We start from the raw sequence: 17,686 nt of genomic DNA, 5'->3' as shown, positions 1-17,686 counted from the left end.
TGGAAGCTGTTGGCCAGATCTGGGAGGGATTGAGGCCCCCAGCGCTGAAAATGCAGCACTGCTTGCAGATAGCTGCTAAGAGGCAATGGTGGGTCTCCCTTTTCCTACGAGGTTCCTGCAGCAAACCAAAGCCATAAGTAAATCCGACACTGTAACAGCTGGTGGCTGAACAATGGTAATTAGGGACTGAAAGATATTGGCATCAAATTAGAGACTATCCCTGGAAAACAGGCATAGTCAGAGTCAGGGAGACCAGCTATACACCAGGAAGAAAAGTACAACTGAATTGTCTTTAATTATCAGAATAGGCATCTTTGCACAAAAAGTTCTTTTCATCCCAGCTTCAGGTTCCTTGAAAATTTTAAAACATCCTTCCAGTGTCCCTATAACTAACAGTTAATTTGTATAAATCTTACCAGAGGAACCTGAAAAAGTGGCATTTCCTCTACAGGCATTTAAGAGTGGAAGAAATGTTTCAGACCTATTTAATCCTAATTTCAGCCTTCCTACTACTGCCAATGTCAGCATTCCAGATGTATACCAGAGCTAAGGCTTTGTACTTTAGGGCAGAGAACAGGGCAGAGCTACTTTACCCAGCTCATCCTAGTTTGTTTAGAAATAAATGCGGTGAAGTTTTACCAAGCCCTTGAAGTACCAAGGGCATTGGTAGATGTTGCACAAGGTTTAGCTGAAGTGATTTGCTTCACTGGAGGGAAAAGATGTATTCTATCTACAGGGGAATAATTTAGAGGCGACTGTAGTGGCCATTAATAAAATACGTAAAGGCCAAAGCAAAAGGAATGAGGTTTGTACTGTACTTTTGTACAGTGCTCTCCCACCCCTTCTCCTTGTCCAACTTTTCTTCAGTTAACAAACTAAAATAGCTCCACTTTTGTTGAGGCCATGCTGGCACAGAACAGCACCATTCAATTTAGCCATGCACATGGCTATGTGCCAGACCTTTATACCCTGTCAAAGAAAAAACCAGTGTAAAGCCTATATCCATAGGGCACTGAAGGAGCTACTCCTGCATGCAAAGTGACGAAACTGAAAACCTTCCTGGCTGGATTTGCCAATTCTTACTTGCATAAGAAGTCTCTCATGTTGTAAACCCACATGTATTTGTGCAAGCCATGCAAGATTAGTGCTGCTGAATTTTGAAGTCCCACCTGCTGGAGTCAGGTTGTTATTTAAAAACATGCTTTTCCTCTAAAATATGAAATAGATGCTTGTAGGCCTTCTGGTAGTAAAGTAAATTTTGAAAATGTTTTGACTCAAAGCTAAAAGATTTTTTTTAAGGGAAATTACATTTCAAGTCCCCTTAGCCTCTTGCAATATTTTACTAGCTCATACAATTCTGAATGCTGAGATTTGGCAATGTGAAGTCAAAGAACTAATTACCTAAAAAAGAGTTATGGATTAGATCCCTAAGGTTATACTGAACTTCCAGATTCTGGCAACAAACACTCTATCCATTAGTATCAGACTGCTGACTACATCACAACCTTCCCCTCTTTTTTTAAAATGAACCTTAAATTCTTAATCTGTCTTTTTTTTTTTTTTTTTCCAGCTGCAAAAGTAGGGTGAAAACCTTCTTTCTTCTTGCTGAGAAATTAAAAATTTATAAATAGGAAGGGATTTAATTCTTTGGAAGATGGAATAGTATAGTATCTCAGCCAAGCTCTCTTTTCTTATTTTCTCCCATTACCCTTAAAAAATTCCCCATCACTAGTGCTGCTCTATAGATTGATCTGCTCTCGGAGGCAGTAAAAAGGAAATGGTTTACAGCTCTGCCTGGGATCATAACATATGGCTTCAGTGATATGTAACTTCCATAAACCCAACAGAGCAAGAAGACACAAGATGAATCAAGAATCCCAGCTAACCATATAGGCAAAAGCACTGCCATCACCCATGGCAATTCTCCGAATTAGAGAGCCTGTATTCATACAGGGGCTTCCATGCCAAGGGTGTTTTATTGTCCTTCTGTGAATTTCACACAGCAAATAAACAAGGTTAAGTGGGAGAACTAAAGCACAGCACCCTGGGATGTGTCAGAGTGCCCTACAGTCGTGATTTCAATCCACACAAATGCAAACAGAACATTCTGAGATACATTTTGAAATCTTTTCCTGTTAGCATTATCATAATTTTTAAATGTATTTGAAAAGTTACAGGAGCCCATTCAATGCATCTGCACTTGCTCCAAAATGGTTGCATGACTGCAGAAGGACACATCCACCCAGGTATCTCTAACGTTGCTATGAATATGGTTTTGACAATCTTCTTGTTCCCATACTGCAAGTTTAGAAATGGAGACGAAGCCAGAATGCCTCAATAGGGAGCTGTTGTATAAATGGAGGATAATTTCAGGTGTCTTCTTTATTTAAGAAGCCAGTATTAAAAAGAGGTCTAAAGGATCACAAGGGCTGAAGAACAATACAGCAAAGCAGACATTTTCTACAGGCTGACACCACTAGGCATTTCAGTAAGTTCAGGGGATTTTAATTTGTATACCAACACAGCTTCCATCTTGCTACATCTAGGATCAGTCAACTCCATTTCATCTAAGTTGTCATATGACAGCATGAGAACAAGGACAGTGTGGTGACAGCACTGCTTACATTAGAAACAAAGGACAGAGGAAGGTACATGTCACTGCATATAGGTCACAACTGAATGAATGACCTATGTTTCCTCCCCGCAGCTTCATTTAGGTAAGAATCACATTAGGTAAGAGTCACATTTAGGTAAAAATCAACTACATTTTAAAGGGATAAAAAAACCTCCTCCAGTTTATGAAAAAAAAAAAAAAATTAATTACCATGACATTTATAACAGAATGACAACAGCAAGGAAAACAGATCAAGTTAAGGTTGGTACTGTGACCATAATTTCATGCTGTAGTTATTGGAAAGGAAAACAAAGACTCAAATGCAGGAAAGAAAGACCCAGTATTAACTATGTTTCATTTCTTAGATTCTGTTTTGGTTTGTGGATTTTCCAGACGATTTGTGCTGTATTTCATGCTGCATATTACAAACTCTTGCTCAGAAGGTACCAGCTTAACGCGTCATTCTCTCATCCAGAAGGCAAAAATGTGGTTTGCCATGATGCACCGGACTGATAACTGTCTGCACAATCTACCCATTTTCATGGTAATTACTGTCCTCTTCAAACCAAAACCTGAAGCTGTTTTGCAGTCCCTTCTGAAGAGAGAATTAAGGTCTCTGTGTAGGAAATTTATTCCAGAGCAGGTTTCTTGTATTTTAAATAGTTATATATGAAAATAAGACTGCAAAAAAGGAAGAAGAGCTAATCAGATGGGTTAGAAACACAGACACTACAGTTCTTTTCAATCTTTAACTACAGTATTCTAAAAATGCCCTGTGCCAGCATTTTAGATTAAGTCCTTAAAATGAACTCTGACGGTATTCCACAGCATTTCCCAGTCACCACAACTACGGATAAAAAATATTCTCTCCAGCTAGTAATTTAGTAGCTTAAAAAAGAAGCAGTTGTTGGGGTTTTGTTTGGTATTTGTTTGGTTGGTTTGTGTTTTGTTTTTTTTTTTTTAATAATACCTAAATAAATAGTAAACTCTGAATACATTTAAATCAAAGGCTTTAATTATAGTTGGCACACAGCCTCAGGCTGCCCATGGCCATCTTTGGCCATTCTGTTCTCAGTCACACTGATGACTTCAGTGAATCACTCCACATTTGTGACAAAGCAAGCAGGAACATAATTTGAACCATTAACAAGATGGCTTAAACTAGCAAAAGACTCAGTAATTTATCAATGTCATCATAACCCAACATCCCTTTTGGGCTCTTCCAGCATTAGTTCACAAGAGCTTACAGACACTGCAGACACCTGAAAGGGAACCGTAGAAAAATTTTGAGTTTAAAAGTGAGGTTGAACCCTGTGGATCCAAAGCCCAAAAGGCGCAGGGGAAGAGGAAATTGCCAGGCTGGCTGCTTGGTGGTTTTAAAGTTTCTGCAAAACCTTTCTGCAGCCACACGTGGCTGTGTGAGGGAAGAGGCTCACAAAGGCTGGCCAGCTCCTGGGCAATGCCTCGCAGGGATGAAGCTCTGCCTCGCTGCTCCCCTACTGATCAAGGCCTGTATTAGGAACAAAATCTTTTCATTAAATTGGGAGATGTAGTACAAAAAGATTTTGTCATGGTTTAAAATCTTTCTTCCTGAACATCCCAACTAAACTAATACAGTCGTATGCTTGGGAACTAAAAAGTAGGACAACTAATAATCTTAAAAAGTCAGGACAATTAATCATGTTCTGCTGTCTGAACTGAGAAACAAACAAGCAGCAGGACATGAAAAATAAATCACAACTTTAATGTAAGATGATTCATGTTAATTATCAAGAAGCAAATGTGGTAAATGGGACTAGAAAGTTGGGGGTTTTTTTTAAATCCTGTTAAACCTGATACTACTCTTTAACATTTACATTTTAATGTTCCTGTTTTAAGACTTTTTTAATACTTGCTTGCTGTTATACTTGCTAATGTTGTAACACTCAGAGACATCATGCAAAGAAAAACTTAGATGCCTGCTTACATAATGAGAACACACTGCCATCAGAATTTAATTTTAATGTGTTTCTCTTATATGTTCTCCTAGAAGAAAACATAGTTCTATTAGTAAAGCAATGTAAAATCATGGAAAATTACTATGGAACAGTGAATTTATCATTCAGTTTAAATATTTTTAATTAAAATCTGGCACAGCTCCAGGCCAGAAAGGCTAACAGTTGTGAAAAGTCATTCTTTCACAAGTCTTGTCAAACAAAGTAAGAAAATACTTGCTTTTCAGTTGCTTCCAAAACCTCATTCAGTAAAAAATTACACTAAAGAAAAGGAGTTGGAACCATCAAGGCAAATGAAACTGTAAAAATATTTGAGATGCTTAGGGAAAACATGGCCACTGCTTTGCACTATTACAATCATTACTGCAAAGCATTGCTGTCCTGCAGACAAACATTAGATGGCACTTTGGAATTCAGCAGTTCCTACAGAGAATTGCACAGCACATACTTAACAGATGAAGTGTGAGATGTGAATGTGAGGTACTTTTGATGACAGAGAGAAAAATGACATTTCTGCAAAGGTGTGATTTTTGGAGCTGGAAGTATATTTTCAACCTGTACATGTAAAGCTATAAAATAGTATGAAATTTAAGTTTTGAAATAAACCCAAATCTTATAGAGAATAAAGTCATTCTTCCTCCAGACAGAGGGTCAGTTTCTCAGTCACTGGGCTCCCTTTTTATTTTTTATTGAATCATTTGGAATCTACTTTTTAAACTAGACTCGCTGACAAAGTTTTATACAAATACTTCTCAGATAGCAGATCAGATTTTGAGTGGATTCAGCTGCGTGCCAGCAGTTCTGAGCCCCAAATAACTCTCCTAAGTGGGGTTTAAGTAGTTTGCTTATCAAATAAATCCCTTCTGGAAAGAACTGCACAGCTTCTGATTCAGCTGGTCAAAGCTTCTTAACTGCTGCTGAAATTGATACTATTATTCCCATTCCCTTGTATCTGTGTTTTTACCATCTAAGGCCTTAAATGAAGACTGAAGAATAATCACAAGGTTGAGACTATTCAAGAAACAGAAGAACAAGAAAATGTAAATTCTTGCTGGAGTAACACTTGAGTCCATTTTCATAGTCTCTCATATGATATATACCAAGATGCCTCCTGTTGCACAAACTTTTTTTTTTTTTTTCACTTTGTGAAGTCTCTAGCTGACACCTGCAGTGATTCCAGGAGAGCTCCTGCTCTGGCAGCAGCACTGCCCCAAGCCAGCTGCAGGGCTTTGTGCCCAAGGAGCACCAGCTCCTGCTTCAGCTTCCACTCTTGCTCAGCTATCAGCCAAAGGTCCTGGCTCTCACTCTAAACCAGGAGCTGATGCTTTCACAGAGATGGGACAACATCCATAAAAAAGATGCTCCTCCAAGCTAAATGCAATTATTATCATGTCCAACACAGGAGAAGCCAGGGACGGGGGCAGATGGGAACACATCTCCCTGAAAAGTAGCTGAGTAATGGCTCCTGATGCAGTTCCTAACTGCTGGGATCCCTAGGTAGTGTAAGTACCTCTCAGCTCACACTGAATTCTGATCTAAGAACTCATTCTCCCAAGGGAATCATATTCCCAATCTCCCTCCTCCTTCCCCCTGGAACCTTTGGATAGTTGCACATATGTAGAAGCTGAAACCTGACCCAGGTCACTCCTGGAAGCTCAGTAACTCTACTCACACTGAATGTGCAGAATGAAGGCAGAAGGAGTGCCCCTGTAACTCCCAGGAACCTGCAGGCCAAAGGAACACGAGCCAGACTACAGAGTGAGGGGAGCTGGGCAGGGGCAGCAGCAGCCACAAATCAGGTGTGAGGTGACTGACACCAAACCATGTTGTACCCCAAAGCAGAATGTACATTTCTATGGATTCCACTGGGTCTGTAAAGGAATAAGGATTATCCTTTCAAGTTCTTTCAACATTTTGCTACCTATCAATACTGGCAGAAGGAGAACATCCACGGGTTAACTACCAATGAGTTTATTCCTTGGTATGTGGCAATGTAGCAGGAAATAGTACTGTAACACCAGGGAGCTGTCATGAACCGACAGCATTGTTTATACCTGACCTTACCTGTAAGGCAAAAAAAAAGAAATTTTCCATGCTGTCAGTCCCTTAATGTGAGCACAAATATGTTATATAACACAGGAAGCCAAGAGGCACTAGAAACTCAAACTAATTACATGAAACTTCACACGCAAAGATGGAACTGCATTCTGTATGAGATGCAGAAGAGAGAAAGGAAAGGTGAAGATTCAGTGAAGCTCAGAACCCATGGTTGCTTCTTTTCTGGAAGAAATATATATATATGTATATATAAATATATATGTATATATAAATATAAATATGTATATATGTTTAAACATATATACAATATTAAGTAATCATTAGATACAATATTAATGCACCCATATTCGTACTATCAAAGCACTGGAAACAGTCTCTCTATTCTAGCAGTCTGTACCACGTCAGTGTGGAGCAGAGAATCTTAAATAAAAGTAATGAAATACAGACAGAAGTGCTATTGTTGCCCAGGCTGACTCAGAAAGGTTAACCTGAAGGTATTTTCTTAGAAAAGCAATTTGAGCTAATCTTGTATTTTTTTTTTAATTCCCCCCATCTGTTCTGGTGTGCTTTAGAGTTCACCTTTTATTTGAAAATAACCCTCAATTCACTAAATGTCAAAACTTCTGTTTTGGCAGAAGTGACAGGTACCTCAGATTAACAAAAAGACTGAAGAATATTGGTACTTAATTATGGCTTAAAAATACCTGCCTGAAAAAGAAAAAAAATTCAAAAGTGGTTGTTTGTTTTCAAGCAGGTGTTATTTCTCTGGAACATAAGCTGATATATAAATGATCCAAATTGTAACTATGAAAATATTCTGTAGCTTTTTTCCATAAGCTACTTTTCCTTGAACAGCTATAATCATATTTGCAAAGTGAAGGAAAAAATAATTTTATTGACTTGGTTCATTTTTAATATAATAACATCCCAACAAACCCACCACTGGGAACCTAAAAGAATCACAGTAACAGTCAAATGTAATAACTTTTTAATTATTGGATGATTCTGTGAGTGTGAAGACTTCTCAGATCAACCCATGTTACTTCTTACAGGCACATAAGAGTCAATATATCTGATAAGTAAAACCCTGCACCAGCATGTAAGGGGCTGATTTCTGTTATTTGTACCATGTGAGATTTGGCAATTCCCACAGCTTTCCTACCTGTAAGAAGGGGAATAATGCCTTTTTCTGACCTAGAAACCCCTCTCAAATCCCTATAGGACACTACAGCATCTCTGAAGTCAAGGTATTGTTACAGTGCTTTTGCTGGCAACAGAGGTTTATCGAATGCTGTACTTTACTTTGGTTATGCAGCATTAACAGGAATGGAAGTTGTCACCACGTACTGATGGGAAACAATCTTTGAATGCAAACCTTGTTCAGCTCCCCAGATGATCAGATTTGACAGAGCTTCTCTGAAACCCATGGAGCCAGTTTAAACCATGTGAGGATATAGCCTAGTGTTTAATAAGTATCACATGTCTAATGTTTTAATAAAAGTATATATACATATATATATATAAAAGAATATTCTTTATTAGTAGTAAGTTATGTTTTGTGGTGGTAATACCGCATCTCTGTGTCAGCCTGTCACAGCACATAACCCACACAGGCGCGTCTGTATCTCCTTCCTGCCCAACTTCAGTTCCCACTGTGAAGAGCAGCAGAAAGCTGACTTGGAAACCAGGTAGATTAAATTATACTTCATACATGAAGAGAGTAAGATTTCTCAGGCTTGTAAAAAACATTATCAACTAGATACTTGAACATGTAGAAGACATATGATGGGTGCCATTCACCAGTGACTTACTGGACTGTGCTTGTCCTGGAAAAATGATCAAAAGGCAACGACTGCTGAAACTCCCACAGCCTGAAATACTGTAATAACCAATGTACATGATTTACCTCAAAAGTCAGAGAAGCAAATACAAATATACATTAACAGACCACTCTTCTGTCTTTAGTACAACCAGAGTTTCCCTTCCAAAACCCAACAGCAGTGACCAGCCACGTGGCTCCCACCACTCAAGGCCAGAGATAGTCAAGACCATTGTTAAAACCTGCAGTGAGTTTTAGGAGATTTTATTACCCTGATAAAAGATCTGTGGCCAAAGTTTCATTAAATGTTACATTTTCCAGACAAATGCCAAGGTTTTCACTGTGTAACTGAAGACCTTTTGTCCGGAGGGTTCTTAGTCTGAAAGAACACTTTATTTGACCCTTCAGAATCTGCAGTAGCACATGTATAAAGCTGCTACCTTCCCAAAGTTCTCAAGTTGAGACACCCTAATTCATGTCACTGGCTGCACACTCAGCAACAAACTCTAACTGCAGCTACAGTAGAAGCCTGGGGAAGCTGCACAGAGCAGAAGTTACATTTACCCATCGTTCAAGCGCATCAAGCACAAAAAGCACTTTTGTCCCCATTCACCAGGGCCTGTGTGGGTTAAAGGGGACCGTCCCTATGGGAGGAGCTGCTCACAGTCTCCTGCAGGAACACAGATGGGTACAAACCTCTGCAGAGCCTGGAGGTTTGGCAGGCACTGCCTTCTGCAGTGGGCTATGAAAGCACGATCGCCTTGGCCACTGCCTGAATAAAAGACACTCACTAATATTAATGGGAGACATTTCAACAACACTTAGGACCTCTCATTGTGAGGACAGTGTTTCCCAGAAACCCCTCCTCTGAGGAAGTTTCCTCTTAAAGAATAATCTCAGCTATTTCTAACTAATATCAGAACAAACCATTCATGATTTGTTTAGATTGTTCAAGTAATCAATCTCTCCCATGAAAAGATAATTTTTAAGCTTTAAGTTAATTTTTAGAAGGAAATATCCACACTTAATGCAAAATCAAGAAGCCTATGCATGCACTTTTTGGCAATTACAGCACATCCCTGACCTCATTTGCAGATCTGGTATTTCTCTTTAAAGGCCACAAGACACAATGGCATAGACACTCACAGAAAAAGTCAGCAAGTACAGCAGAGTTCACATGTTCCATTCCAGTATTTGAAATTCACACTGAACAGGCAGAACTCACCAGCAAGTGGCTAACTGGGCTGTCTAGAACAAGGAGTTATTGTTATGGAATAAGTTTAAAGCTGCTATTTAAAAAAAAAAAATTAAAATTAGAGTTCCAGTATTCATTAATTAGAATAAATATTTTCATAAGACCTTGATTTTGTCTTTTGTGAACTTCAGAAAACTGTTACACTCCTGGCACATTGCCCACATATATAGTACTTTTCCCTGTCTAAAAGGAAAAGGGAAAGGCTTAATTTTCTGTTCTAAGAAGGGAGTAAGTGTGGGATTGTATATTAAAAAAAAAAAGTTGTGAGAGAGACTCTATTTACAAAGCCCTGACTGTACACACTTCCCTAACAAATCCCTTTGGCAGATTCCACTTTGACAAACAAACAACATGGAAAACTGATGCTGGTTGTGAAGATCATTAAAGATTATTTGTCACTCTCATAAAATGGAGCTAACTCTCATTTCTTTTGTCCAAATTCTACACAGAATAACTAGATTATGTATAATCCCCACACAAGTTCCAAATGCAAAAGCTGCTACTTGAATTACTTTGCAATATTCCTTATAACAAGCTATCAACTGGGGTGATCTGCAGCACTCAGCCAGTGCTCACTGCAACAGCCTCAGAGAGGTGGATTTCACTGCAGGGTGTGAGCAATCCCCACGGACAGCAGAGCACAGCCAGCCTTGTGCTTTGTGTACTCTGCGCAATGAAATACAACACAGAACACTAGTCAGGAAAATATTATATATTCTGCATAAGACTGCAGGTACAGCTTTCATCCTTCAGTTAAACACTTTTTAATTCTAGTAAGTCGGGGGAATTTGGCCCTCGGTATATTTTATGAAAATTCACACAACTAACCTCACATTGATTCTTAATTGTGCATATTTAGCTATTTAACCGTTTTATTTCATATATAAGGTACTCTAAAAACCTCAGTGCTAATTATCAATGAATTAAAGCTCCCTCACCCAGTGGCAGGGAGCCGAGCATACGCAGATTCAGCCTGGGGTCACTTAGAGGGGCTGTTTCTCCATAAAAGTCACGTAGACCCCAGCAACTTAAAACTCTTTTATTAAGTTTTCTTGGAAGTGGTTAGACCTTAAGCCATTACACTGCAGAAAACTCATGCTTCATCAGTTTTGTGGATAAGGAATTTCATTCTGAAGCTATTAATCAGGCACTTTGCACAAAGTCATTCAGAAAAAATGAAGGTGAACTTGTCCTTTTCCTATAACAAATAGGTAAGCACATCTCCCCTCTCCCAGCCCAGCTGCTCATCAGAGGATAACCACCTACAGCTCCTACCAGACATGGTCAGACTTTTAGCCTAACCTAGGCTGCTCCTTTCACATGGAATCCCAAATTCAGGCATCTACATGTAAAAAACATGGCAGCTGTTACTAGAAAAGCAGTGCTGCCATAATATAAGGTAAAATCTGCCTCAATACAGCTCAATGCATGTGTAATTGTAAAACAGTCTGGTATAACTGGGAAACAACTTCTGGAATCCCCATAGCCCAGAGTTTCCTTCTGAATTGAACAATGTTTTCTTAGGAAACAGACCTTCACAAATGGTACTATTGCTTCTGCATGACTTACCTTGTGTGTCAGAGGGGTTTGAGAGCTGAAGTAATTTAGAGACATAAGTAGTTTGTCATTGCACATTTAAACAGTTAAAGAATGTGTATCAAGCAAAACAGTATTTGGAAATCTAAAGCTACCCACAAAGCCAGTTTGCATCATTAAAATAGTCTATCAATTCACTGCACATGAGAAACAAATTATGAAGTCCTCCCTACACAAACAATAAGGCTTTGCAGGAGGGAAATCCCTGCTTTTCATGCTGCTCCCTCTATTCAAAGTCCAGCTATTTCTAATGGAAATTTTGTTTGCTATGGAGATTATGATTCAGCCTTCTTTTACAATCACCAGCACATCACCAGACTTACAGCAAGTGCATAGATTAGAGGAGGGTGTGAAGATCCCTTCTTAGGGTTTTTACTCAAATATGCACATACTTTTACAAGTATCCCATGAGCTAAGAGGGAGAGCAACTTCCAAGCCAAGGCTCTGAAGGCTCGCAGCCGACTCGATGAAGCACACACGCCGCACCCCAGCTCTGGGCTATCAGAAGACAAGGCAGTAATGAAATGCTGACAACACACGATGCACTGACTGTCAGGAATGGGACACTGTGCTAGGGACTCTAGTGACAGTGAAAGGAGCAGGCTTTACCTGCAGTACGAGCTGCTGCCAGGCGGTTGCCAGGGGCTGACCATTGCCAATGTTGCAAATGCTCATGCGGTCTGCGGGCTGATTGGCACGCTCGAGTTGCAAGGAGACATTGCGCCGCTCTTCCTCAAGTGCGCGGGTGAGCCGCTCGAAACGAGCTTCTTGCTCTTTAACAGATGCTAAAATGCTGGCAGCAGACCTGATATCATAGTCATCCATGACTGCTTTCAAATGCTTCCTGCCTGTTAACTGTCCAGGGCAAATGGAAAGGGTTAGGTAAAGGGTGGGGAGGGCACGGGTCAGAGGTTAAAGATAAAAATGCATATCGTTAGTCACCTTGCCAAAATACTGATCACTCTGAGAAGCAAACTGCAGTGCTCTTTGAAAAGCATCCATCTTTCCATCCACTGATCTGATTTTAAATTAAAAGTTATTAATCTAAGACTTTCCTGTTCAAAAAAGAAAAAGAATATGCTCACCTTTGAGAGAATTTGTATTTAATTCCTTTGATCTTTTTGCTAAAACTGCTCTGACAAGGGTTTTCATCCCTCTTGCAGAGCTAATTTCACTGTGCAAATAATAATGTACTTAAATATATAAAAAAAGATATGGCTGTAGAGGGAATGAAGAACATTCTCACTACAGACACCTGGAATTTTTGTCTTCAACAGCGTAAGTGAGAAGTTTAACATTTTTAAGGACAGAAACTTCATGATAGAAGAAAACAGTTGTGTCTATTTTTTCCACACCCCCCAAACTTAACAGACAGTAGCTGAAGATAGTTTTCATTTTTAAATTATAGCAGCACACAGTAACATGGAAAACATTTTTAAATGCAGAGTGTGCAATTGCAGTTGAAATGCTTGATGATTTCAGTCAATGAAACAGTCCTTCATGCAGCCGTTTGCTAATAATGCAAATGAAAAAGCAAACATCTTCCATGGAAAACACACAGGACTGCTTGTCTTTCAATGCAGAAGAAGAAACTCAGAAACCAGCTAGGTGGGTTAGAACTTCTGCTTTATGTCTTCCCTATCAGGGCTATGAAACAACACATTTAAAACCCTATCTCCACCTGTATGGTGCATGCAGTAAAACTCCCCATTGATTCCACAGATCTGTGACCCAAACACCATTTAAAAATTTTTACTAGGAGTATGAAATCAGCAATATAATATAAACATAAATTATGGCCTCAACAGAACCCTTAGTTAAAGTTAATCAAGTAACCCCTTTACTACTAAACTACTTAAAACATCTCTGAGACAAGCAGAGGCAGAACTATCTAAGGCTCCTGTAATTCAAGAACTGTTCATATTCTGTGCTAAGTCCTGAGAAATTGTCCCTTGATTTGCTGCCAAAGATTCTTTGTTTTCCATCTATCAACAAGGATTTCCATGAGCACAGATAGTTCCTTGCTTCCTCATGCTTTGCAATTCATCATTCAGTGCCTTTAGATGATGCACACTCTTGACTGATCCATTTTCCATGACTGTTACATTTATCAGGTGTCTCTCCTCTGCAGATTCTTTGGTAGCTCATAATAATGTGGTCATAATACTGTTATGTTCCCAAAGAGGAGTATTAGTAGTGATTAAGCTGCATGTTTTTACACAGTTTGTTGGGAACTCCTAAGCAGGCTCAACGTCTCCTTGCTTTTGTCAAATATGGGTGAAGTCATCCAAAAGGCCAAAAAGACACTGGGGCAGGAGTGACAGACCCAAATCCAATGACATACACCCTGATTTCATGGGGAATAACCTGCCAGTAGCACTGTGTTCATTGTTAACCCTTAGAGAGTTGCTGTTGAAAGGAATCAGAGTAAAATAAAATCATGTTAGGAACAGTGTAAGGACTATCATGTATTAATCTCATAATGTGTACTTATAACCATGACTTGAGCCTTTCATGTTTGCAGAGCAGTAGGTAGAAGTGAGTTTTGTCATTTTTGCATTGTTTTAACTTCTATTGAAATTCTGAAAGAAAACCAAAAACCACCAAAGGGTTTTCCAGATGTCACAGACTAGTCAAACACAGACCAAACTGCCAATTTCTAAGACCTTCCAATAGATTATTAAAAGTCTGTAAAACCTTCAGGGAGTACATTGGTTTCAGTAAAGGAGAATCACAACCCTCTAAAAGGATAGTATGATTCATGGGAAGTCACAGGAAGACTCACCTGCACTATCTCAGCATGAGTTAGCCCTGGCACAGCTAGACATGAACACAGCCAGACTTTCTAGACCTCAGCTGGCTTGTGTGCAGCCAAGTTCCATGCTTCTGCTTTTGTGCTTCCCTGCTTTTGCACAGATGGAGACAGCTCTGTTTGTTGTCACTGCTCCCAGGAGTTGCAGGCATGCTCACAGACTCCTTGGAGTGTGAAAGAAGTGGGACTGCAAAGACCCGGGCACAAGTCAGATTTTGGAAGAAATATACCAGGGGGTGGGGGTGGCATTTCTAGCCATACGTTCCTAAAGACAACCCCTGGGTAACTGATCAGCATTGCCCTCATGCTAGAGCAGATCAACAGCCTGGCTGCCACAGACCCAACTATACCTCACAAGGGGATATTCCAGGCCCAAGAAGAGTTTGGATCAGTCAGGGATTAAGGAATGCAGACAGGCTCCTTTGAGGTGCTGCAGAGCAGGAATTCAGGTCTTCACAGGGGCCCAGCTTTCAGGAACTGTCTGCAGCTAAAACTGCTCTTTCTCACAAGCAATCATGGTATGACACAAAAGTCATCTTTTGGGGGTCCCACAGGCTGGATATGTCTGTGGACTGATTTCAAAAAGTAAGTCTAGTAGGGATATAGAAAGTAGATGACAAGATGTTATCTACAGTAACTAAATTTAAAACAAACAGGTTTCTTGTAGAACATACAATGCAAGTTTCTGTTCTAAGGAAAAGCATTAGCAACAGTGCAAGAAAAATCAAGAAGTCCCTCTTCAGAAGCAATTACAGCTTTAGTAATAAAAATTCAGTTGATGAATGAGCTGGCATATAAATTCCAAGTCACATTTTGATAATGTGACAAAGATCCCGTTCAGAAAACCCTTAATGAGATATAAGCCCTTAATGCCACACATGAGAAAACCTAGAAAATTTGGGTTCTATAAATGGTAAAATCTTTAGAGAGATCTTCCTGCAGAAAGTAGAGTGTTGACCTCATTATAACCATAAATACTATGCTTCTTTACTCTTTGCAAAGAAAAACGCACACAGAAAATAAACTGTATAAATTTTCAGATGTACAATTAGTGACCACAAAAATCCTAATTGCTATGCAGAAACAGCAGTAGGACCAATAACTGCCTTTTAAGTATTGTTGGACAAAGATAGACTTTTGCATTTCATATGTTTTATTAGCAGATAAATACTTGCTTGCTGTTGATTGCACCCCTAATTATTTAACCAGGGTTTCAGCAATTTACATTATCAGCAGTCTAGACTGGAGGAGAAAATAAAAGTACTGACTCATGAGTCAGTTACTCAGGTTGCCACTTGCAATTTGCTACCATTCGTAAATAAATTGAAGTGCATGGAAAAGGGTATCAATAAATGAAAATATTAGACCCAGAGCAGCCAGGTAAAAATTATTCCTTAGGCTGCACTTCTAAACACAGCAAACAGTTGCCTACAGAGTATCAAAGACTACGCTGACAGCAGCAAATCTCTCTCTCCTGCCTACGTGACTCTAAATACATTAGTGTTGCACTGGAGTTAGAGCAAGTAACAGGAGGTGTTTATTCTGACAGTTCCACTAATGCATCGAAAGGCCCCTTCTAAATCAATACAACCTGAGTGCTCACCGAGGATGAAAATCACCCCAGTGCAAAGGGCCAAAACAGGGGTCCTGCTCATTGCTAATACCCCAGCTCACACCCGAGTCTGAGGCTCTTGGAAACACTGCCAAGACTCCAAGGGTCACTTGGTGCTCCACAAAAAACGTGAGTCAACTCTGCATGCTAATTTCGCTATTATAGGATGTAACTGATAGTCAAACGTTTTTGAAGAGCCCTTCAGATTAAGAGGGTCAAGTTTGGTGAGATTTGGGCATCTAAATCCTAACAGTGATGGAGAACCTCAAATGCCCTGCACTTGGAAGTCCTGTGCGTTCCGAAGGAGATGGGCTCTGTGAGTGAGCTGCGTGCGGAGAGCGCGCTGTCCTCCCGCCAGCGACACAACACGGCACAGGCTGCTCCCAGCTCAGCTGCAGGGGAACAGGCCCCAGGCACTGCTCCCATCCAGCAGTCTGGATGCTGAACTCAGCTGCCCCACTACTGCTCTGTCAGACCAGTCCAAGTCTATCAGTTCTGCTGGCAAGAGATGATTCTGTGAGCATCCAGAAGCTTGTTCATAGAGCTGCTCAGCAGCTGCAGGAGCAAACACGAAGGCCTGTGAGTGTGCATGGAAACAGCAGCTTTGTGCTTCTCCAGGGAAGAAAACCAGCAGAATAAAAGCAAAAATGGGGCTTAAACAATCCATGGTACTGAAGCATAACACATGCTATGACATTCTCAGCCCCAAGTGCCACGAGAGATGAGTAGCATAACATGAGTGCTGCCCTCCATGCGACACCAGAAAGCATGCAGAGAAAAGGGAGCCATACACACCTAGTGAGGTACCGAAGTCTGAGGGTTAGAGCTGCTGGGACATCACCCACTAAGACTAGAACAGGACAGACAAGGCAGGAGAACAGCTTCAAGAAGAACCAGCTACAAGAGAGAGGAAAGAGAGACAGAGTTAGTTAATAAGGTATTACAGACTCTTCTATATACAGTCAGCTCCTAGGTTCTTCTCACTGTGTTGTAGAAATTATTTATTACACAGTTTTCCTCCTAACTTGTAGTAAAAGAAATAATATTCAGAGAAGCCAATTCTGAGACTCCTAAGGAAAAAAAAACCCACCCTGATTAATGTAATTTGTTATCAGTGATCAATACTTGCATGTTCCTATGAGATTTACAGTTAATGTCCTATATCAGGGAAAACTCTAGACTGGAAGGAGGATGATGGAATGTTGCAAAGCTGGATGTTGTAGCTGGGCAATTTAAAACACAGAAACCTAATAGGATGCTCTCAGAAATGAGAGCTGTTATTTGGGCACACAACTTTAGGCCTCTCTCAGATGTACAAGCCCCAGATGGCTCAAGATCATTTCACAGATTCCTGTCAGAGAGGGGACATTCATTTCTAAAAGATGCACACAGCATAACAGCTTGTTCTCCCTGTCTGTATGTGCACCTAGCTGATCCCACATGAAACCAACGCAAAATAAGCTTTTGGGATATCAGGTCATTTGTGTAGCTCAGTAAATCCCTGATTTATTTTGTCTTAAAACATCTATGACTGAAACGTCTCTGGGTCAGCAGCTGCCAATTTAGACCCTGTTTTTGCTGGAGAATGTAGAGAACAGAACCCATTTGGTGAAGGTACAGTTCTGTGAGGCAGCACTGCCAGTCTCCAGCTACTACCACATCAAAATGCTGCAACCACATGGCACAAAATGCAGAGCCAGTACAAACTCACACTCCTGGTTCAAATGTTTTTGAACATTTTCAGAGAGGAATGCTGCCCTGGCAGATTTTTTGCTTGACCAGGTACTGTCTGCCTTCCTGAAGCCAGCATAAACACAATATCTTATGTTTCAGCCAAATTACCAGAAATACGATCCTTTCTTCATATTGGATCCAACCTCAAAGAGCATAGAACCATCATGCCAGAAATCTCATTTTTTCTTAAAC

The 17,686-nt window shown here is 40.1% G+C and overlaps 1 protein-coding gene across 2 annotated transcripts in view; it reads right to left on the bottom strand.

The window, feature by feature from the left end:
- The window catches only part of ARVCF (ARVCF delta catenin family member), a 164,248-nt gene that overhangs the window by 139,584 nt on the left and 6,978 nt on the right, over positions 1–17,686 (bottom strand). The window contains exon 1 of one of the 2 annotated variants that reach the window (XM_053994031.1): positions 16,556–16,621. The exons of the other annotated variant lie outside the window; for it this stretch is intronic. The gene's annotated coding sequence lies outside the window, so the exon portion shown is untranslated. Of the gene's footprint in view, positions 1–16,555; positions 16,622–17,686 lie in introns of those variants that run through there. 2 annotated transcript variants of the gene reach the window in all.

Source organism: Vidua macroura, chromosome 18, assembly GCF_024509145.1.
Source record: "Vidua macroura isolate BioBank_ID:100142 chromosome 18, ASM2450914v1, whole genome shotgun sequence".
Taxonomy (NCBI): Eukaryota; Metazoa; Chordata; class Aves; order Passeriformes; family Viduidae; genus Vidua; species Vidua macroura.
The sequence above is the reverse complement of the archived record's forward strand: the minus strand, read 5'-3'. Positions and strand labels throughout refer to the sequence as shown.